The sequence below is a fragment of the Pseudochaenichthys georgianus genome, chromosome 12 (assembly GCF_902827115.2).
Source record: "Pseudochaenichthys georgianus chromosome 12, fPseGeo1.2, whole genome shotgun sequence".
In the NCBI taxonomy this organism is placed as follows: Eukaryota; Metazoa; Chordata; class Actinopteri; order Perciformes; family Channichthyidae; genus Pseudochaenichthys; species Pseudochaenichthys georgianus.
This window is the reverse complement of record NC_047514.1, coordinates 17,507,510-17,523,566: the sequence shown is the minus strand read 5'-3', so window position 1 is coordinate 17,523,566 and position 16,057 is coordinate 17,507,510. Positions and strand designations below refer to the sequence as shown.

Below are 16,057 nucleotides of genomic sequence, written 5' to 3'. Positions count from 1 at the left end.
TCCGTAATTTGTTTTCCGTGCTGCTGTCGATTCGAATTTAACCGAAGTGCTTATTGTTGCCTGTCCGGAGTTTGGTGCTGGCAGCAGCTGCGGGACCCCCGACCGTGTTATTGGTGGAGTCTGTGATGATGATGATGATGGGGATGATGATGCTTATCACTTATCGGTGTCAGGATCGCCACTCAGTACAATTTAACGTTTGACCCGAGAGAGATTATCGCTTCTAAACTGCGTTAGGATAGGATGGAGTTTGGTTTGTTTACAATAATAAGCACATACTTAGTGAGTCGAACAATTTCTGTGTAGGAACAATATGTATACGTTTTCTAGTGCCATTCTTGACTGTGAAACATAATATAATTAGTTAATTATTCTCAACATCTGTTGAGTGGCTTTTCTAGAGATGTTGATCCTATCACATGATCTTAATCACCAAATGAAGTTTTCCCAGTTGGTAGTGGATTGTAGATGTTCAGATTTCAATTGTCCAAATGTTTGTTATTCTAAACTGGGCCATTTAATCTAATTAGGACCATTTAATATTCATTTAAACTGCTATTGATCTTGCAGTGAGATTGTTTTCCCAACTGGTGCTTCCATGTTATGATTAACCCATACACTTAATGTTTATGTTATTATTTTATGATTCTTGGGCTGTCCTTGTCTAACACTCATAACATGTTGTTGACTAATTAAATAGTTGATATAATTGACAGATCTGTAAATTCTCCCTTGAAGAATCGTACTAAGCACGACTTCTAAATCTCGTGTTTACGAGAAGTGTTCTCAAACGTTTCTTGGAAATAAGTCATTAGCACAAAATGACTAATCAAATAAGTTTACTAATTGACTTATAGGAGGCAGGCCCTGTTGCTCACTGTCAATTACAACTCTGGTAATGATCATCAGTGTTCAGGGAGTTAAACACATTACAGGGAAAAACCTACTGTGTGTTCATGTTTGGCAGCAAGCGTACGAATTAAGGTGTATAGTGGCATGGTGTCAAAGGCAGCGTGTGACTGTTAAATGCATGGCATACAATTCTGTGCTCTGCAGTTTATCAGACTGTCAGTGAACCAGTTGATCTGTTACATCAATGAGTTCCTGACGTTTACATCAGCATCTGCGGACAGAGTGAGACAACATGCTGCACCTAATGCAGGTATGTGGTGTTGTCTTTAAGAGCAACAACCATCCTCTGACTTCACAGGACAGAGGAGCTCATTGAAGCAGAGCTGAGTGAGTGTCTTTGGGTAATATTAAACACAGAGTGAGTGATCAAACCACCACCCAGCCTTTGCCCTGGCTCTGCCCCTGGCAGGAGTAACGCCCGTCATTAGGCTCACACCCATGCTGGGCATGTCAAGTGAGGGTGCATGGAAAGGCAGCCATTTGTGGTCTACCACAGACTTGAGTGTTACAGCTTGTTGGACTCTAGTAATGATGGCTAATACAGAGTGTGTGTTGTGTGTGTGTGCATCTGTGAAACCTACCGATAGTGTTATGGTTGCAGCATGAAGGCAGGCCTGTAAGATAGAGTCCTGACAGAGCTCTGTATTCAGTACAATGTTGGACAATAGTATTCCTGAAAAACAAATCTCAAACATGTAAAGCTTATTGAATGGATTATGTTAAAATGCACTTTATACCAAAAAGTCAGATCAAACAAGGCATTTCCACTAATACATCAGAAGTACCATCACATATATGTAGCAAAAACATCTGTCCTTTTATAAACAGGAGCTAATTTGAGCATATACCTGCAGCTTCAGGCACACAAAGGCACCTACACACACACAGTTACACACACTCGGTTATTAACTCTCTAATGCACATAAACACATGGACAACACTTATGATATAGCTAGATACTGGTCTGGGTTTGTCCACAGGGCTAAGCATAGCAAGCTGCGACCCATCACCCCAGTTTCCTTCCTTATAATTACAGGAAATGAGTCCAGCCAATCAGAGCAAAGATATTTAGTGCATATTAACAAGCTCAATGGGAGTAGTATTTTCGGACCGGACAGGTAATGAGCGGGTATGTGAGGGCAGAGGGGGGGAGGTTTTTCCCAGAAAGTTTGAAAGATGTTAGATATTGAAGAGCACTGCCGGAAAGCAGAAGAAAAGTAATACTGGAGTTTTGAGTTTATCATCTCACAGCTCATTGCAGTCTGTCATGTAATATGAGCACAGTGACTGTCAGACGGATCAAATGGTGGAGTATTTCAACGGACAAACTGTCACAGTGGACTTTGTTCAATGTCTTTACCATCTGCCAGGATATTTCCTTTAGTTTCTTATTCTCCACTGATGGAGAAACGAACATTATATCAAGGCTTTCCGAAGGTATGTCTTTTCCATCTGATCTCCCATGCACACCCATACATACCAAAGGAAAGACACAGCCGTGTTTTCTTTGTAACTTTGGACAACAACACTGTCAACACAAATGCTGCCTGTGATTCAGGCCTGTGCTTGCATTTGCACTATAAAGTGTTGTGGTCTTTCTCTTGACCATAGTCAGGGAAATCCTTTTGTGGCAAAGTTAACTTAAGTTTGAATTTCAGCTTCGATTTAAACTGATCACTGAGAGTATTATCCTGTACCGCCTCTGGCTCCCATCAGCTCGGAAGTACAGACGTAATGCAACTGATCTTGTTCCACTTAGGAATAATCTTCTTCTTACCTGTAGGCTCTATGTCAATTCATTCAGAGCTAAGCACAGCAGCCCCGCTCTCTGTTTCATCTATAGTTGCTGATGAGAGACAAATGAAGGCAACAGGAATTACTTCAAGCTGCAAGCTGCTCTGCTCTTTGCCTGGAAGGTCAGCAGCCTTGTGAGAGAGAGCCGACATCCTGTTATTAGACACAGAGGCAGAAAAAAAGAAGGAGAGTTAAATGATGAGTGGGGTGATTGAAGATCGAAGAACAGAAGAGGATAAGGGGTACTTTGCAAGATTCGGTGAAAGTCAAAGTGGGGAAGTGACCTGAGCTTGAAATGTAGTCTCAGTCCTTTCAGCTATAGATGGCAGACATATGAGCTGCTTCTAATAACTCCACTTATTTTTCTTCCAGAGAAACAGAAGTACTGGAGCTTTGTCTGGGAACAGTGACAGCATGCTTTCCGATGTCCTATGTGTGGAGGGTGAGTCAGGCTCTCAGGCACTCGACTGTTGTTTTTCATCTTCAACATGCTTTTTGCAATTTCTTGAATGTAAAACTGAAACATATTGACAAATGTTCAATATAAACTCTCACATATATTTTGGAGTGGTTTCACTTGCCTAATGCACAATCCATTCACAAATAATATTGTGAAGAAAGTGAATCCAAAGCTAAAAGCTGTATTGATCAAGAGTGTTGATTCTCCTGCAGTTAAGGTTGTGTTTGGCAGTTCTGATCTGTGTGTGTTTGTATGTGTTCCTGATCGTACTGCTGTTGCGGCAGCAATTTGCCTCCAAAGTGGCGAGCTAATTGACTTTCTGCCGAGCATGTGGCTATGTAAAATAAGCCGCACCGACTATAATACAATCCTGTTTTCTCCTGTGAGGTATCAGGCTAGACACAGGCTCCGTATACCTACTGGAGTGCCGGAACTGAATGAGATCAACATCTGATAAGAGTGTAGTACATTTTAGAAACTCTCAGAAGCTTTGATTTCATATGAGTCAGTCACCAGAGAAGTACAGTGCTTGTCAATGTATCCTCATGTGTATGAAAGATTAGACATTTGTATCTAACAAAGTCCAACAAATAACCAGTTTTAAAATATTACAGATGGGACTTATATGTGTTTTATAGATGCTTAATTTGTTATAAACGCGAGGATATGATGGATAATACATTATGACTTCCTACGCTCATGTATACACCTCTACACCTCTACACAAAACGGTAGTAACAAATCATAGGATACTATTAGTCTTTTGTAAAACAGGGGTATGAGGACATTTTGGGAACATGCATTAAATGCAGCACAAAGAAATCATTGTTACTGTTAGTGGAGTGAACCCATATATTTGTGCCTTATCATTTCAACAGTGAGCACTGAGCAGGCGTGCTGCATCGTTTAATAAGCATTCCTTTTACATTAAGCAATGAACTTGCTGCTACAGGACCCATCATAAACAGCAGAATATGCTGACAAAGCTCCAACATAGCTGCATATTGTACAGTCAGGAGCCAAACCCATGCAGAGCTACTGTACGTAAGGAAGGACAATAGCAACTTGTATATGTTGGGAGAGGCTGGCTGGGACTCCTTGTGTGACAGTGACCTGCTGGCAGGAAAGCAAAGAGGGCCGAGGCCAAGCACCGCTTTGAGTCGGACAGTAACTCACACCCGTAAAGAATGTCAAGAATCCGCGTGTTACAGTTCACACTGCATCACCATCTGCGGCTGGATCCTGGCAAATAAAAGGCAGCTGTGTGTGCGAGGGTATGTGTGTGTGCATGCATGTGAACAACAGATGATAACAACAGTTCATGCAATTACTTTTGTTTGAAGGTTTGATTGAAGTTGATGCATATGTTTCAAGAACTGTGTTTTTAAAAAAAAAATGTATAGCAAATGTTACAATTCACAGTCTCGTTCATTGTCACACACGCACGCACGCACGCACGCGCACACACACACACACCTCTGACAAGCAGGTAGCAGGCTGGATGTCAGCACATAATTACACCCTAACTCAAAGGTTTATTAAGAAAAGACAGACCACCCAGAATAGCTCTGAAACTCACCTGTTTCAGCTGAAATGGAAAGTGGGAGAGTCGAAAGTCTTTGCTGTGTTATTTCAGTGCAGAACCCAGCTGTGACTCAGAGTGTTATTTTGCTGATACAATATTGGCTCAAGGTTACCGGAGAATGTTTTGTGACACTTGCTTAATGTTTATATTTCTTTATATCTGTGTGAAGAAGGGGTTCTGTGTGTTGCCGCACTCAAAACATATCAATGTGTTCTCCCTCGACAGTTTGATCTTTCAACAGATGGATCTGAAAAGCTTTGTTCTGAATTCTTTCACGTCTGCTCTACAGAAGACCTTACTCTGCACCGTATCTGATTCTGCAATTGAACTTGCGCTTGTCCGCTAAATAGCAAGTGACAGCAAGTGCCACTCAGACTGTGAGAGGAGAGGGAGAAACAGATGCAGTCAATTTCAGTCGTGTTCGTGTTTCTCCTGTTGCTTAGCCCTGTGTTTTTGATGACGGATTGTGAAATGGGTTTCATGTGTGCATTTTCCCCCATAGATGCGGGAGAGGGCAGAGGGCATTTAAAGAGGTACCTGTGAGGCCATCTGCAGGGAAATGCGCTGACGTCAGAGATTTGCATTTCAGGAGGAGGATGCAGTGAATATTCAAAAGAAGAGGGGTTTACATAGATCAGAGCAGGTGAGTCCGCCCTCTGGGTGACATATCTTATTAGCACCACTAATCCCTTAATTAAAGACGCTGGCACATTCTGGAACAACAGGACATAATTGAGTGTTAAGCTCCTTCCACACCAAACTGACACCAAAGAACATGTCCTGTCTGAACGTCGCCTCACGTCGCCTCACGTCGCCTCACGTCGCCTCACGCCGCCTCACGTCGCCTCACGTCGCCTCACGCCGCCTGCGTCTTGGCCATGTTTTGCACTGGAACACACCGCTGAGACTGCAGCCGACAGTCAAGTAGCACGTACGAACTGCGCATGCGTGAGTGGCAATAACTCTCCTTACCAGCAGGTGTCGGTAGTGTGTATTCGTCATCCAAAAGAGGCAACAACCGGAAGACAGACTGCGTTATACACCGAGAGAAGAAGAACAGACTGCGTGATATAAACAAACAACAAATAGCGTGTGCGTTCCATTTTCACTCTACAACGAGAAGCTCATGGGGCTTTCCCGAACCTGTGTCGAGAGCTGGAGTTAAATGAAATCTCAGATTTGCCTTCTTAATAATTTGTTTGAGTCCCTCACTTCCGTTTCGCTTCTCATGCACTGATTCGCTAAACTGAACAGCCAATCAGAGTGATTTCTTTGGCCGACAGCCTACCGATTCAACATGTCGAATCGGCGGCGGTACGTCTCGGCACGGCCGAAAAGACACAACGGTGCAGTACACACCAATCTGAGTAGGGCGACACGACGCTCATCGACGGCCCGACATCTATCGACGCCGAAAATCTGCTCGGTGTGTAAGGACCTTTTTAGGGGTAGTACAAACACTGTCACCTCAGCTGTGCAGTGTTTTTTGAGTTCATGAGTTTATTTTCAGCTTCTGTTGTGATGTTTGGCATCCAAGGGCGCACTGGTTATTCTAGAAACACACACACATTCACATCACAATCCTTGTCAGGTTTCCACATTGCTCGCAGGATTAGGAAACCAGCCAAAGCAAGTGACGGGTGACAAACTCATGTCAACGCTCCATGAAAAGGACTTAAACGTTGGGTTAACTAAATCACTATTGCAAAACAAAAGGTGCGTCATGTTACTGTAGCATGCGTGTCAGTTCAGCCAGTATTTGCTCTATATATGTTCGTCACATCCCTGGTGGATACTTTTGACGTGACAGCTGTTGTTCTTCACTGAAGCAGTATAGTATTTTGGCACGAATTGTCAGAATCTTCCAGACTTTCTCCAGTGACATTTTGAATGTTTTTTATTCTTATTTTTCACTAGATCTCCTGCAGTTTGACTGGCGATCATTTGTCCTTTTTGGAGATTTCTTGGGTGTCTTATGTTACTTTGAAAATATCAAAATGCAGATGGTTAAACTTAATTTTACAGCTATAAATATAGCTATAAAAGGAAAGCTAGAGTGATTGGCTTTCAGCCTCATATGACCTACCTCAGCAGTGTCTGTAATCGGGAGTCACTTCTTTTGTGGGCTTTGTTTGTTTAACAGTTGGCACCACTGAAGGATACAGAAACAGACTTTCTTAATTATCCATGCAGAAAAACAACACTTTCAGCAGCTTGATAAAAATCATTCTTATTTATAACGTTGAATTGATTTGCAACCTTGCAAATAGGTCTGTAACATTACAGTTCAAACAAAGACTTCATCCAGGTATTTTTCTGCTTTTCAAATCAACTCTCAGCAGGAAAACGGGTTATCCACACCGATCACTCATTCGTCCTTCATCTTTAGTTACGCTTTCTGTTCAGTCTGAGTAGCGAGCGGCCTCTCCCTGTCTTTCCAAGTCTGGCCCTTTTTCGGTGGCTCCTAGAGATTTACGTAGAGGAGAGGCTGTATCGGATTACAATCAAAAGAAAGAGAAAGAGCGTAGCAGCTAGCTAACCTGCGACAGCCTGGATTGTTATTGCAGGTGTAGAGCAAACAGCTGTTAATTACCTCTACATAGCCGCACATGGTGATCTGCTGTCACACATGAATGGCCTCGTACAAGTGCACGTTGGCATGCCAGAATACACAGATTAGGATTTAGGGATCAGAAGACAGTTTCAGGGGATAAAACACTTTCTTAGTTTATATAATGCACTGGTTGTATAGAGTATTTGCTCTGGTCGTTATTGCTACATGTATGTATGTATGTATGTATGTATGTATGTATGTATGTATGAGGAAGGCTTGTTCTGTTTTATTCCTGCAGTCAACCACATCTGACACAGAGCATCGGAAATGTGTCATCTGAAAAAAATCTATTCTTTTGAGTAATCAATTGATCTCTTCAGAAATATATAGACATTCTTTTCAGTAATAGGCTACAGTTGCTTGTATAAAGCCCTGTATTAAATCATATTGTAGAAACATTGACCTATTGAATACTGTCTGTGTCATTTTATCAGTATCAGACTAACAAACGACAAAGACTCAAGTGTTCGTTCTTGTTTAGCACATCTCTGGCTGCCTAAGTGCTGCACAAGCTCCTTCCTCTGCTTGTCAACACACATCAGTCACATCATCATATGCTGAAACGGCATAGAGCGGGTGATGAGTATTTTATGTCAGTCATTTCAATTTGAGTGACTAGCATGTAAGTAATACTTAAGATAACGAACTGATCATATTTGAGAAGTATTTTGTCCAATTAAATCATGTCAACATTATTTAAGATGAACAATCTGAAAGTCAACCAGAACAGTTTTCTAAACCACCCTTTATCACAGACACAAGCACGTCTCTGTTTGAGAGTTCGTGCTCACTCCCTAAAGTTTTACGAGGCGTGTTTGCGTGATGGTGCTCACATTTGTTTGAGCGAACAGCTGCTCCTCCTTTCCTCCACCTGTGTAATGCAGCTTTAAACAACACAACAGTAGTTCTCTTGTACTTCTTGTAAAGATCAAGTTTAATTAACAATTGCCCCGGTTCTGAGCACATGATTCTTAGTGGCACGAAATTGGAAGATAAGCGCCTTTTGTCTTGAGTGCCAACATCTGTGGCTTTATTGGTTTCCAGGTTCAAGTTTGAGCTGAAAAGGCTTGAATTGAACACATAGGCACAGTTTTTCTGCAATTACAATAACTGTTTTCTGCTTTTGTACACAAAGTGGTCAAGACGGTGGGTGTTCCCCACCTTTTAAAACCTATGTTTATTTTACTTTTTGAAAGTGGTCAAAATGAAGCTGTAGGTAACCTTGGGTGGACCATGGGAGTACACATGGGTGAAAGGAAAGGGAAGGGGAGACGGGAGAAAAACCTCAAATGTGAAAGGACTGGAACTCCGAGGGTTCTCAAAACAGAACCCAAGATTTCATTACACATACCTGGACAACTGAGGGCATGGAAAACCCCTCCCTGCGTGCACACACTCACACACATGCATGCACTCAACAGCTGGGTTGGTCAGAGAAATAATAAGAATAATGTAAACTAAATAAGGCAGAGACAAGTCCCAGCCAACAGAGCCAACATGTGTCGGCGGCTTCGATAATACGCCGAAACCCAGGTCATCAATCACAGACAGGAGGCCTTCAGTCGCGCTGACAGGCTCGGACAAAGAGGAGTTTTTTTGGGCCGCTCTCCGAGTGTGGATGGGCCGGTGGCGGCTGTTTTCCCAGACCTGACTACAGCTCCTTGAGTGAGGTTTGGTTGGGACTCATCCAAAGCGTACAGGACTGACTGCTGAGGCATCACATCTAACCAACGTCAACAACAGAGTTAAGCTAATGGTCATCACTTGTCAATAAGGACGGTTGGCAGCCATCACACAGGTCCTTCTCACTAGTTTTTTTTAAAAGTATTGGTGTAAGCTGCGGATCATAGAAACCATCGTTTTTTGTTGTTGTGGGAATATTCTCAGGGTGGCTTGACAGTTCACTGGTAACATTATAACTGCAGGCAGTAAATTGGCCTAAACAGAGCAAAGGGAGACAGACAGTCCTGAGGGGCCAAGCTGGAGTTAAGTCCCTAAAATGTAACCTTCACCGAGGTTCAGAAAGACGAGGAAGGATCCAGGGATAGAAGGGGGCTGGGAGAACCTCTGGCAAAGACAAAGCCCCCAGGATTTCTGCTCTGAGATTTAACTTTGTCTGCGTAAACATTGTTGAGTAGCAAGAATGTTGTTCAGTCTAGTGGCTCTCAACCTGTTGGTTGAGACCTCTCAAGGGGTTGTAGAGAACATGTTTTTCTTAAGTGTTCTGCCTCTTGTGTGGCAAAATGAATATATTCTCCCTCTTGGACACTTCATTAAAATAAACTAAAGGTTTTATAAATCAGATATTTAAAAGGATTGCTTGTTGCTCTCGCTTCATCTTTACAGTAAATACATTAACGTGATATTGATATACACAACTACCCCTTAGTAAGAAAATACAATATGGGTTTAAGTATTTCTTAAATAATATTATAATTAAATGTATGGGTGTGGATGAAAATGCTTTCACTGAATGTCTTTGAAACCATACATTTGAGTTTTTGGTAAGACTTTGAAGATGCAGTTTTTGAACTGCTCTCGATCTATTATTTCAGTTGTAAATGTATGTTACTTCAGAAACCCAAGCAGGCTGTAATTCTCCTGTCCACGGACACAAGTTAATACTATGAGCCCAGTACAAATAGAGTTCATCATCATCCCGATGTTCTCAACCCCCCGTGAGTTGAATGGATGTCTCACTGCGTCCAATCGTTTCTTCACCCACTGTCTGTCTATATTAGACACAGGCTGACAGGACAGCTGTCTCTGTGCTCCGTCTTGGTCCATGTTTGCATGCACAAGGATGCATGTGTGCCTTTGCAATAGATCTGGCATGACAAATTAATGTTATATGGCTTGTTTGACTGAGTACGCCGTCTCAGTGCTCCAGTCTCTGATCCTGATATCGGACCCTGAAGGGGAATCATCACCAAGGAATTTGGCAGGCTTTGATCAGAGAGCTGTCCAGTGATGTGCGTGGTGTATGCGCTGTGTGAAGAGGCAAACATGTCACACTCATCTTTTACAAAAGAATGGGTTGTGTGTGTCATCTAAACAGTGGAGTGTAAGATTGCCTTTCAAGTCAGACAACTGTATATAATTGTCTATCGAAGCCAAATTTCCTTCTGTGAAACAACCCAAAATGAACACAATTGACATATTGAAGGCCAAGAAGCCCAGATGACTAACAGAAACCATAAAAAGTGTATAATTGCCATGGCTGTTTACATTGTTTCGTCAGAGCCTTCAGATAGAAGTTTAACAGATCATAAGAAAGTAGAAACTGCTGATCGACTGTGCTAAAACATAATATAAGAACTGTAGAAGAGCATCCTGACATTTCAGCGACACTTAACCCAGTCAGCCTAAACATTTCAGAAAGTGGTCGGTATCCAAAACGCTCCTCTCTCAGCATCCTGGCATTAATTATAAACATATGTGAAGAGGGAATGCAGGGTCACATGGTTACATTTCAAAGCTCATTTTTAGTTGTCATGTCAAGCTTGCACGGCTATGGCTGCTCTTTAGTTCACTGTTTGATATTTTACGTTTTGGCTTTCAGTTAACTATTCAAAGCAACCAATAGCAAGGAAAACAACGCCAAAACCGCAGATGAAATATTCCTAAAATGCAAGATTGATCTTGAATTCTTTGACACATGATATACAAAGGTATATGTGACTTGGGAATAATGTTGCATCAATTCTTCCATTGGAGACAAGGAGCTGGAATGCCTATAGCTACCTCTGTGTTGGGTGGGTACTGCAGGGAGAGGGTCCTATATCAGCCCTATGTACCAGCCCCAAGATAAAGGAACAGAACTTTTCTATAAGAACCTTTAGTGTGGGAGGAAATGGCCATCCATCATGGATAGCATGTGATGACAAGTCTGACGGTCTGACCCCGTGTCCTCTCTTTCTTTCTCTCTTTCTTTCTCTATTTCTCCATGCACAAAATGCTGGTAGTCTGGCTGCCAGTGGTTCACATTGTTTCCTCATTTAGTGCCATTTATCACAACGGCTCAACATGCTATTAACTGCATTTTGTATTGATTTATAACCTTGAGAGAATTCTCAATTTTTCTATATATAGCTCAGTTACATACCACTGACTAAAAAAAGAAATACAATGGGGAGTTATGTTAATGTATGAAAGAAAGATGCATTGTGTTTTTATCTGAATACAAAACTCGATCATCTGGTTTATCTTAAATAAAATATATAATCTGTTCTGCATTGTGGTATTTGTTTCTGCAAGGCTTTATAACAAATCTACTGAGGCCACTCTGTACGTCTTAGAGGAGCACTCAATCTTCAGTGGTGGCGGCCTCGGAGTCCAGTCCTCCTCAGCAAACTGGCAAACCGTTTTCTCTCCCTTTTGAACCTAGCAATGTTAAAAGATAATACACCTATGCAATCAGTAATGCCTTGTTACAGTACACAGTAACATACACTTACAAACAGTTGGCATTAAGTAAGAAAACGTTGCTTATGAGGGGCAATCATGTGCCATGGAAAGCCAATAATGTGCTGGTTTTCCTTCCAACAAACCACCATCAGTTTATCCTCTGTGGTTGAAGCTGAGTTTATCAGTGAAAAAAAAGCCATGTCTTATTATAGGTTGGAATTGAAACCTGCAGATTCTCAGCCCATCACGGCACATTGATCCTTCTTTGTCTTCATCTCTCAAAACAGAAACATCAAGGAACAGTGTGGACGTTTTAGTCTGATCACGAATCATTTCACTCCTCTTCTCTCACCAACCTCCCCAGCAAGGACTCTTTGCTCTCCTTACACATACACCATACTTGATCAGCAAGTCCTTTAATCCACCACAGCTGCTCTACTGTAAATACAATTAACCCCAGTAATTGTGTGATGTTGACTTTAGGTTTGGTGCACTTTCTCACTGACTGCCGGTAGCCCGTGCTCTCTGCGGATGACATCATTGGGTTTCAGGTTGCCCGCTGTGGCTTCGTTTTCCCAGGGGGTCGGGGGGGCTGAGCGTAGACCTGGAGAGCAGATCCATGCTGTGTGAGTAGACACTCATTCTTTCTGCTCAGACACATACATACACAGTCGACTGACCTCTCTGCCACCTCGCTGTGAGCGGCGTTTGTTATTGGCTCAGTTATGATGTGTTGACAGATGAGGCAGATGTGTGTTCCCCTCTCACAGATAGTTTGCCGGTGTTGTTTTCAAAGTTGAAAAGCTCCGGAATTAGCAGAGCAAAGACAATAATTCGGCTTCACGGCAATCTGTTTTGTCAATTAGGAAATAGTTTTGGCTATGATGTTTCCTGATTGTGTGTGGGTGTATGGGCCTCCTTACATTTTTATTTCCCATTGTGTTTTGACGAGGATTATAAGAATTTCCTCTGGAAGTTGGATGTCATGCTATATGTACTTTTGCTTCATTCTCTATGATTTTGTGATGAAAATGCAGGCACCAAATCCATATTAAAAGTGCCTTCATCCCTGCAGAAACATTTTAGAAACTAAGGGAAGTAATTGAGTTGTTGGTGTCACTCAGTCAATCATCACTTTCAGTTATTTAAATTCCCTGGAACCCGCAAAATCAACCTTTTCCACTGCGATGTCAAATAAACAGTATGGGTCAGATTGCCCCTCTTTTATTTGTCTATTCCCTACATGGACACACCTGGGGATGGCAGATCATGGTCAGCAATGAGGCATCTTTAAGGAAGTGATCCCTTTCAAATCTTCATGGTTTTGTTGTTCTGCCTCGTTGTTTTATGTAAAAGATGTGATGGATAGAAGCACATGGTTCATGTATCTGACTGTCTGACAGGCAAGATGGAGATTCCTTAAATCACCTGGCTTCATGAGGGGAAACCTTTTAACACTTGAGGATCGTACACACTTAAAAACAAAGTCTGAAGTGAGGGATTTGTCCGTAATCCTGTATTGATCCTTCCTAGACGGGCTGTCTGGTGGACTGACACTCTGCCATACCTACATGCACACACTGGCTGCATGCCTCACCACATCTAACTATAGAATTGAATCCAAGTGGAGGCCAATTTGTGTCAGATTTAATGACTCATAAAAGAGTCGTTATGTTGGGTCGAGATTGGCAGAACTGCCCATTTTGTTTTCCAGTTTAAATGTCAGTCCCAGAATAGCTTGTATGTCAAGCCTGTGTAGACATTTCACTGCTGCTGACTCTCTCACTGTATTCATCCAACTAAACTGCACTAGAGGGAGATGTCAGCTACTCAATGCAGCCAGCCAGGAGTCTCTAAAATAGGTTAACATTTATGTTGTAGTCTGCTGTTTATTATGTTTTGTTAAGAAGGAATGCTTGGACATAATGCTCTGTTACCATCCATCATCAGCAGGCAAGTTATTAGTGCACATTTGATAAATCAGTTTAAATATGAATCGAATTGCATCCGTAATTGTTTTCCCTACTTTGCTTAGAAATACTACAGTATGGTTGAATATTTTAGGACAAAGAGATGTTACATTTACATCCCTGATTATCAATAAAGTTTCAAATATTAGTATTATTCTCTAACACAGAAAATATTTACAAAAAATAATTAAAATAAATATGGCTTATTGTATTTTCATGAAACAGGCTATCATTTTAAAGCAGGTGTCCCTTTTGATCAATACTACAGCTCTGAGCATAATATAAATGGCATTTGCCTAAAAAGACTAGGTAAAACAGGTGTCCAAGAGAATTTCAGAAATAAACACTACACTGTAACAATTTGCTTTGGTCGATACTTTTGAAACAAAGGACATTAGTACAATTTGCATTTAAGTAACTCTCTTACTAGGTGTGCTGTCCACGCCCATCGACGTCCACGCCTCATTGTGTCAAAGAGTATTGAATGATCTGTGAATGACAATTACAGTGAGTCAGTTTGAAGTAGATTTCTTTTTAGTTTCCCGCATCAAGACACAGACTGCACAAGCTTTGACTTACGGAATGAAAGGAATTTAACTGTGTAAGCCAGTGGATCAACTTAAGACACAGCAATGCTACTAATGATCAGTCTATAGCTATACATTTGTGCCTTTTTTTAATGCATGCTTACTGAACAGCTTGCACTCTAAGTAGAATTAATTCAAGCCATTTGATGTTTGAAGGAAAGCACTTGTGGTAAGTTGACTTGTAAAAAATCTCTAATCGTGGTATTATACAATTATTTAATGCATTTAAATAGTTTTCTATTCAGTATATATTAATCAAACAAATGATTTGTTTGTTTTAATTTGACTGGCAGATTGAAATATCATATTGTCGCAACGCTGCCCAATACCAGTTTTACTGTCAAATTCTTTCTCTTCTTGCATTTTGGAAAATGTAGGATTGCACATTATTGGGCCTGACCCATACCATGGACATAAAGGCAGTTTATATTGCCGTATGCTGCAAACATTAAACATGTGTATCACAAGCCCCCTAACTTAATCAAAGTGACCCTGTACATATGTGGAGTAAGATCAAAAGTATATCTGTAAACAGGTGGTATCAGTTTAATTGGTAGTTGCTGCCATTTTCCTCTCGCACACCTGTCAGTGGGACAGCAGTTACCAGAAAAACAAAACGTCAATCAGTCAGAACAACTCAAAAAGTGGCCTTGACCATTTACACCGGATTCATTTCTGCCATGGAAGTCTCACAATTCGGCAGAGTTAAAGAAAAAAAAATCAGAGCAATGACTAATGATGGATGAAAAAAGGTTACATGAATATCCTTCCCATGTTTATTGGTGTGTTTCAGCAGAAGAAGAAAAGATATAGCCAGAGTGTGTGTGCGGAACAGGACAATGGCTGGAGTGTGACTGAACACCCATGCGAAACGTGTGGTTGCATTCTCGCTTTGTTCCATGAGATCACAGTTGTGGCAGATGCAGGATAGACTGGGAGCAGCTGTTTTGCTTTCTGTTCTCCAGTTACAGACGCTGGCACTGCCTGCACTCTGGGGATGGGCAAAGGGGCACGCTGTTGAGTCTTAATAGTGTTTGTTCTCTGAGGGTGGGCACAAAGAGTCCTCAGACCCAGCAGTACCACACCAGTTTTCCTGGCATCGGAAGAGAGGGACGTGGCCGAAGGTGTCAAAGAGAGTGGGACTGGTGACAAGACATAACAAGCAGCTGGTCCCCCTCTCACAGGACCCCTGGCGCCATTAATTACACTGACTGTGGAGGCTATGGTGAACTCAAAATATTATTGGAAAGTGCTCTGATTTATTGTGCTTGTCAGTGGAAGTCAGATCAGGTAAGCATCAGGTAGAAATCATTTAAATTGACTACATTTAATAAAGGTGTGAATGTTATATGTATTTGTAGGAATTAAGACCTGAGAAGTCACCTGGCAAATGTGCTCTAAGAAAATCTTGTTTTATTGCAAAAGAGAGGAAAAACGGAAAACTCCTAATAAGAATTAAACCCAGTGCGCCCAGCTGCCAGACGCAATGCCAAGAAGTCTAATTTGTGCATAATAAGCAGTTTAGAAAAGCATAAAAAAGCACTTCCAGTATTTATACCATAAGCTGGCCTTACTGCTGTATTATTGAGTTTGGTTGTAGTCATTGTACGGCCTGAAGCAGCGCAACAGATGTCCATTGTAGCTTGGAGTAGGAGATACATTTATTTAGATCTGACATATGCAGTGGATTCAGGCACATTGGATGAAGTTTATTATTTTTTCTCTAAG

At 41.6% G+C, this 16,057-nt stretch overlaps 1 protein-coding gene across 1 annotated transcript in view; it reads left to right on the top strand.

Moving 5' to 3' along the window:
• bmpr1bb (bone morphogenetic protein receptor, type IBb) overlaps positions 1–16,057 on the top strand; it is a 54,690-nt gene that overhangs the window by 281 nt on the left and 38,352 nt on the right. Inside the window, exons 2-3 of the mRNA XM_034095797.2 lie at positions 3,079–3,148; positions 5,254–5,394. The gene's annotated coding sequence lies outside the window, so the exon portion shown is untranslated. The remainder of the gene's footprint in view (positions 1–3,078; positions 3,149–5,253; positions 5,395–16,057) is intronic.